General features: G+C 44.8%; 1 pseudogene; it reads right to left on the bottom strand.

The window, feature by feature from the left end:
- Positions 1–6,553: 6,553 nt before the first annotated feature.
- Positions 6,554–6,991, bottom strand: LOC124230808 (Ig heavy chain V region 1B43-like; annotated as a pseudogene).
- Positions 6,992–7,794: the final 803 nt, after the last annotated feature.

Raw genomic sequence — 7,794 nt, 5'->3', positions numbered from 1 at the left:
AGGACTATATGCCTTCCTGTTCAAAGGATGTGTCCTCTTAGTTATTTCCCATCAAGTGGCCCCCTCACTCTGCTCCTTGACTATAAATTCTCCAGCTGTCTTTGCTGAATGCAGAGGTGAGCCCTGTTTCTCTCTCATATTACAAGACATCTATTGCAAGAGTCTTTACTGAAGTCTTCATCACCATCTATCAAGTGTCAGAAGAACTTTTTCCTTATCAACCGATACCGAAAATAAGGAATGTTTCTAGACTCTCAAAACTCTACTGGTATGAAAATGTCTGATAAAAGTGCTGTCATTATAGCACACACCACAATTTAAGAAAAACAAAGGCATATCTAACATTAGAACAGCAGACCCCGTGGTTGAAGACTGAGCCACAGAAGATTATCCACAGACCTTGAAACCTAACGGAGTTTGTGGGGATAGATTTCAAATCTGATTCAGGCTGGAGATTCCTTCTAATTACCATTTTATCTCTTTTGTCATGGAAATGTCGATGAATGTTATTGTATGCCTACCCTGAAGTTGTGTTGTGGAAGATGATAACTTGTGTTCTAGTGTCACAGGTGTGCAGATGGGGAGATTTACCCAGGATGGATTGTTGTCAAATTCTCACTCATACCTGACTCAGATGACTACATTTGAGGCTGTTGAGATGATGGTATTTGGATAGATTTTGGGCTTGGTTACTGCTTTAAGGGTTGGCATTTAGAGGGCTTTCCGAAGTGTTAGATATAATTGACGTGTGCGTTGGATATACTTCTTTGAGGGTTGAGGGTGGACTGAGTTAGTATGAGTCATTCTTTGAATCTGTGGATAGTATTTTGTATGGCAAAGAGAACTTTGTCCTATTTGATTAGTTTAGAGGCCCTGGGATCCAAAGATTTTCCTGAATTATTCGGAAATCTAGTCACAAGTGTTTACATTAGAGGGAGTCAAAGGGAGAGTAGAATACAGAATAAGGAGGAAACAGTGCGACCACTGATGTCAGGTACTTTACTCCTGACTGTGAAGATGCGGCAAGAGAGCATGAGCCAAGGCCTGTAAAGAATGCAGCTCTAGAAGCCAGAATAGGCTAAAAAGCAGACTTTCCCCTGCTGAGTCCATTCAGGACTTTATAGTACACTGCCACAGACTGGAAAGCTTATTAACAACAAACCCTTAATCCTCACAGCTCTGGAGGCTGGGAAGTCGAGGATCAAAATGCAAGCATGTTCATCTCCTGGGGAGGGCCCTTGCTCTGGTTCATAGTTGTCCCTTTCTTGTAATGTCCTCACATGGAGGAAGGGGCAAGCAATCTCTCTGGGGCCTTGTTTGGAAGGGTCCCAATCCCGTTCACGAAGGCTGCTCTCTCATGACCTAAGCAGCTCACAGTGACCTCATCTACTAAAACTATCACCTTTCTTTACAAGGATTCCGCATGTGTATTTCAGGGGTTCACAAATATCCAGACAATACCACTCCTCTAGAGCTTCTGGAGTGAGTACTGTCCTGCTACCACCTTGATTTCAGGCCAGTGACACTGATGTCAGGCTCTGACGTCCAAACTGTAAGAGAATAAATGCGTGTTGATTTGAACCCAAAGAGTGTGCTGTTTGATACAGTGGCAATAGGAAAGTAATAGAGGCTGGGATGTGAGTCTCACGTTATCATGGGTCTCCCCACACTGCTCCCTGGTGTGTGATGAGCATCAGCACTACCCCAGGGACAGGGACACTCTCAGGGTGGTGGTCTGTGTGGACGCACCTCCTCAGGACTCCTCACTGAAGTTGGGGACTGAGAGGATGTTGTGCTGGCATAGCCAGTGCTTGAACCTGGCACACATGTCGACCCATGACTTTGTCACCATGTGTCCATGATGCCATGTGTGTGATGCTGGCCAGAGACTGGGAAACAGAAATCCATCCTTGACTTTCAAACATGTACTTCCCCAAGCACAATCCCAGTTTTCAAAGACATGGTGACACCTGGAAGCACAGAGAAAGGAGAATTATGTATGGACTGTATGGAGCTATCCCAGCTGAGCCTGATGCAGAAAACCTGTTCCCTATGACACTGATGAGAAGGGATGCTCAGATCAGCACAGACCCCATAGTGTGGACACTGAGGACGAACACAGACATGGGGAGGGCTCCTCACAGCATCGACAGGGACAGCAGATGAGCTGCTTTTCATGAGCAGAGGAGGGGCCACATTTGCATGCCTTTCCCCCTGTGCCCATGTGTGAGCTGCCCAGCATGGATCATCCCTCCACTGCCTTGAATTCCAGGGAGCACCAGTGGCAAAGTTTACTGGAACAGGATACTCAGGCTTATTCTCCCCATGACACCGTCCTTTTCAGAATATGGACACTTTTTGTAACTTTATTGTATGGACACTTTATTCCAAATGTCCTGAACTAATGTTTTCATCTTGTCTCTCAAGAGCCCATGGTCAGTTCACCCCAAGATGACACTCTGCACTGTTCCCTGTTCCATGTCAGAGTTGGGTGAGGAAGGTTCACCATGTCTCAGAGAAGTATCTGGGGACATTGGTGACAAAGATGTGACTTGCCATTTATGGACCTGCCCCTTGTTTCTCATCCTGAAGGGACAAGTGGTCCCAGGCTTAGGCAGATGTCCTGCAACCTGGGAACAGGTCAGCAGACTTTGTCCTCTCATTTGGTGGAATCATGGCTGCTGTATTCACTGATGCTTAGTATAGGGTACACTCAGGGTGGAACAGAACTTTGACTCCAATCACTGGCAAATGTGTCACAAGCATAAGTTATGACACAGCTTTGACTTTGATGGAGAGTAATGTAGGCATCCCATGAAATGTTGGGGACCAAATACAGTTATCTCTTTAAAATAATACAAGACGTCAGTGAGCCGCAACTGGGTTGGCCTAGAAGCCCTGGGATGGAGTGTCAGGAGCTAAGCCCATGATGTGAGGAATCATCTTTGAGATCATTCTCCAATTGTCCTGGACAATAGGTCCTGGCTTCTCTTGAGATGGCTGACATATCTCCCCCTTGTCTTGATGGACAGTTCTTAGGTTTTGTTAAGATGCCCCATCTACACCTATCTCCTGAGGAAATTTGTCCACAGGCTTCTTGCTTTCTCCAGAACAAGACTTCTCCTTCCTTATAATATGGTTAGGTGGAGAATTTTACAAAATTTTAAGTTCTTCTTTTTTTTGATTATTATTTAAGTCAATTGTCTCTTCTCACATTTTACTATTAACAATTCAGAGAATCCAGGATTATCCTTCAACACGTTGCTTAGAAATTTCCACATACAAATATTCAATGTCCTCTCACAATTTCTACCTTGCATAAATCACTCAGAAAAAAATAAAAGCAATTCAACTAGGCTCTTTTCCACTTTACAAGAAGGATCAAATTCCCTCCAGTTTCTAACGTCACATCCCTCATTTCCATCTGAGACTTCATCAAAGTGGCCTTACATCCCACATTTCTATAAATCCTGTGCACAAATATTCTGACATTCTCTAAGGAGACTGAGGTTTTCTCTACAGTTCTCCTCTTTTCTTTCTGGGTCATCACCAGAAATACAATAAACAATCCCTTCTCATAAATGTAGTCATTTTCTAGCATATGTCTCAAAATTCTCCCAGCCTCTACTCTATCCGCAGATCCTAAGACACTCTGCATTTTTAGGTTTTTGTTACACAAACACCCAAAAAACCCACACATTTCAGTACCAATTTATGCCTTAGTCCCTTGGTGTAGCTATAGCAAAACAGCATAAATTGAGTAGCTTATAAAGAAAAATAAATATTTCTTACAGCTCTGGAGGCTTGGAATTTCAAGATTAAGGCACCATTATGTAGGATTCTGTTGATTGGCTTTGTAGGGGAGGAAGAAATATCCCTTTATCCTTCTAGATTCTTCTAGCTGATATAAGAATTAAATTGACATGACAGAGAATAACAGGAAAGATGGAACAAAGTGTCATAACATGTATTCTTTGGAGAAACCCAGGAAAACTGATTAAATCACCAAACTGTCAGAAGCCACCTCCTTAAATACCATCTTAAGGTACAGACCATGGAGGATGCTGAGGGAGTGGTTTGGGATGTCAATGAGGGGAAGCCAATTCGCATGGAGACAGAAAAGCAAATATGTGGTAAACAAATGTTTACCACGCCTTGCAGAGACAATGAGACATGGAGAGGACTGTGATCAAATGAGTCTTGCTAGCTTCCTCCATGTCCAGCACACCAAGATCCTATTATAATACCGTTACGTATGGTGATAGCTCCTTCCTGAAACACACTTTGTATCATAAATTCATTTATGCAGTTAGGGGAAAGTTGAAAGATTCTTCCTTACTCTATGTTTTTTAAAAATAATCAAGCCAAAGAGACACATTCAGTGGTAGCAAATTCTGCATTTCAGCGTCTGCTTTCTCGTTCATACACAGTGTCTTTTCACTGTGTCTTCACGTGGTGGGAGGAAGAGGGAAGGAAGTTCTGTGGGGTCTCTTTATAATATCAGAAGCCCATTCATTAGGGCTTCAACTCATGACACAATCATCTCCCTAATGTTCCACCTCCTAAGACCATCATATTGAGCATTAGCTTTCAACATATGAATTTTTGCGGGACAAGCTTTGGACTATATAACAGGGCAAATTTTTGACACAAAAGTAAGGTAAAGACAGGGATGTTCAGGGAATCACCACTTGTAGGAGCAGAAAGTGATAAGAATAAACCTCTACGGGAACCATGCTGGGTAGGAAAACCTGAACTGTAGTTGTTGAATTGTTGATGGCTCAGTATGTAGAGATCTGAGTTAGAAAAGCTGGGGGATCAGCATTATGAGAACCTGATAGTAATATGTTTTACCTCCAGCTGCCCTGTCATGTTCTCACAGTAAAGATCACAGGGAAATTCATTTTCACCTTTAGTAAAGGGAGGGGGTAGGAGGTCATTTCAAGATTTATCAGAACATTCAGCTCTTCTTAACAAGGACTGCTCTCAGACAATCTAATTTATGATAACCTAATCTGCCGGGCTTTTCTCAGAGCAGTGTTGACCTGGGGGAATGAAAATTCCCTCCTCCATCTCACACCCCCGTAGACTTTCTGTCTCAACAAAGGGAGGAGGCAAACCAAGAAACTACTGTGAAAGTCACATCAGAGGTACAGGCTCAGGGATAGAATGACCAATCACAGGACCAGAGATGCCTTACCTACCCCACACTTACCCCTGCAACCAGAGGGGTATTGTATAATAAGTAGGCCAAGACCTTCAAAGACAGAATGCACTTGAGAAGTCACTTAAGCAAATCTAGGGAAACCCAGAGTCAACAGAGGAGATAAAAGCAAGGACCACAGTGGAAATTTTAGCTCAGACTATGGCTATCTTTTCATCATCTTTAAACTGTCCTTCCAAGAGAAAAAGTTTTACATTTTGAGTCCAACTTAATATTTATTTCATGGGTCATGCTTTTGTATTAGGACATTTGTTTTTGATGTAAAATTTTTCTTCTAAAGCATACATTTTAGCCTCATATTCCACTTTCAGTACCACCATAGTTTCTGCCATCACTGGTGAGATTAGTTTTTGAGCCTCACTCTTTGTCTGAACTTTGGTGAGAGATGTGGCAAGAGCGATTAGGGCTCCAGTCTGACTGAGTCAGTGTTTAGGAGAGATCCAGTGAGAATTGAGACATAGGAAACCGAGGGCGAAGGTGGGTGGGTTTCTGTGGGATGCTCGAGGGAAGCAGAGACGGGGCAGGGATCAGGACTCTGTCCAGCTGGTCCTCATAAGCCATTTAGGTTTTCCTATGAAAGCTGAGAGACAGACCGTGGCTGCTTTCAGAGACTCATCCAGAACAGGACCCATAATGAGTGTCACGTATTTCATCTTTTTGCTTATATGCCTGTCTGTTTCATGGAGAAAGCTGAAGGCTGCATCCCTTCAGGTGGGCTGCTTTTCCATACAGGAGAATGAGGGGTAGCCACAGAAGGGAGCAATCCCTGATCATCCATGTCCACCTAAGTAGATAATGAGCAAGAGCTTAAACTGTAGCTGGGAGAACAAACAGCCCCATGGTGTGGATGTCCTAGGGGGACTCTCATCACAGGTGATGTCAATGTGGGCCCTTCTCAGGGCAGAGAACATGCGCTGGTGTTTCTCAGGGACGATGAGAATCTTGTTTGTTGTTTTTGTCAAGACAGAAAATCAGGAAAGCTAGGAACTTGAAAGAAAGATCTCTAGTCAGTGGAGAAATCTCGACTTCAAGAGAGAATGTTACCTCCTCCTTTGTTGGCTGCAGTGAGCATATGAGGCATTTGAGCCAGAAGAAGAAAACAAGAAATGCCCCTGAGGCTTGGGGAGGAAATTCCTGATCTCACTGAAAGATTCTTCCCCAGCCTCCTCTGTATCTGCTCCTGGGTGTACTCTCTGTGCTCTGTGGGTCTTTAGCACTAGTTGGTGGTCCTGAGTGCCACCTGGTGGTCTTGAGCACCCCCTACAGCTCAGACCCGCCTGTCTCCCTGCAGGGAGGTTTGTGTTTGGGCTCACGCTGACTTCCTCTCACTGTGTCTGTCGCACAGTAATACGCAGCCGTGTCCTCAGTGGTTACTGAGCTCAGCTGCAGCAAGAACTGGTTCTTGGACGTGTCTCTGGAGATGGTGATGCGGCTCCTGAGGGATGGGCTGTAGTTAGTGCTACCACTATAACTTATGCTCCCCATCCACTCCAGCCCTTTGGTGGCTGGCGGATCCAGTTCCAGCCATAACCACTGGTGATGGAGTAACCAGTGACAGTGCACGTGAGGGACAGGGTCTGTGAGGGATTCGTCTGGCCTGGTCCTGACTCCTGCAGCTGCACCTGAGAGAGGACACCTGGGGACAAAGAAAATAAGTCTCTGTCAGTCACATGCACTCACAGCCATTCCCACTGACCCAGTCTTACAACAGAGACACTCACCTTGGGGAGCCATCATCAGGCAAAGGAGAAGACCCAGCCTCCTCATCTTCTTCCAGACTACACTCTGCCTTCCCGAGAGACCTCGGCCCTGTCTGAGGAGACAGCTGTGAGCTCCCAGAAACTGAGTGGATTTTTCTCTAGACCCTGAAGAGAAATTTGCATGTGGGGAGCCCTGTCCTTATAAGTGGGTAGGAGCTGAGCTGAAGCTCACCCTGGTCCTTCCAGAACCCCTGTGGGTGTCTCTACACTTGAACTTATGTTCTGTATAAGCCAGAGAGGGGAAAGTACTGGATATTAGGTATTTCAGAATCCTTGGGAACAAGTCAATTTTGGTTCTTAACTTCTTGTGCCCAGACTCTTTCCTTCCAGGCCCTCCTTCCTCCTCCCCTTTCCTAATCTCAGCTCAACTCTCCCCCATCCACTCAGGGCCTGGGTCTCCTTCCTCAGTCCTGAGCCCAGCACAGCTGCCGCGTAGTTTCCCTGTACCCTCTCCTGGGATGGAGTTCTCATTCTCTTTAGAAGTTGTTACATTGTTATATTGTGGTTGTTGTATGAGATATTGGTCAGCTTTTTGCTGCACCCATCCTACACCTTCATGTTTTAAGCTGGACTTTATAGCACCTCATACACCATCAACACACAGCGTCTATAGTGAATCATGGGTTAGCTGTTTCCAACCTGTTTTATCTCCTCTCTTTTGCTCACAGAGGCAAAGAATGGGGTTCAAGGGAGCCCCTTGTGGGGATAAACACAACTTCCACACACACACTGTGCCCTGGACATTTCCACAGTGGGTCTGTGCTTTGATAATTAGTTTTTTCCTGAGGATAGACATGTTAGTAGAGAAGG

The sequence above is a fragment of the Equus quagga genome, chromosome 20, assembly GCF_021613505.1.
Source record: "Equus quagga isolate Etosha38 chromosome 20, UCLA_HA_Equagga_1.0, whole genome shotgun sequence".
Taxonomy (NCBI): domain Eukaryota; kingdom Metazoa; phylum Chordata; class Mammalia; order Perissodactyla; family Equidae; genus Equus; species Equus quagga.
The sequence above is the reverse complement of the archived record's forward strand: the minus strand, read 5'-3'. Positions and strand labels throughout refer to the sequence as shown.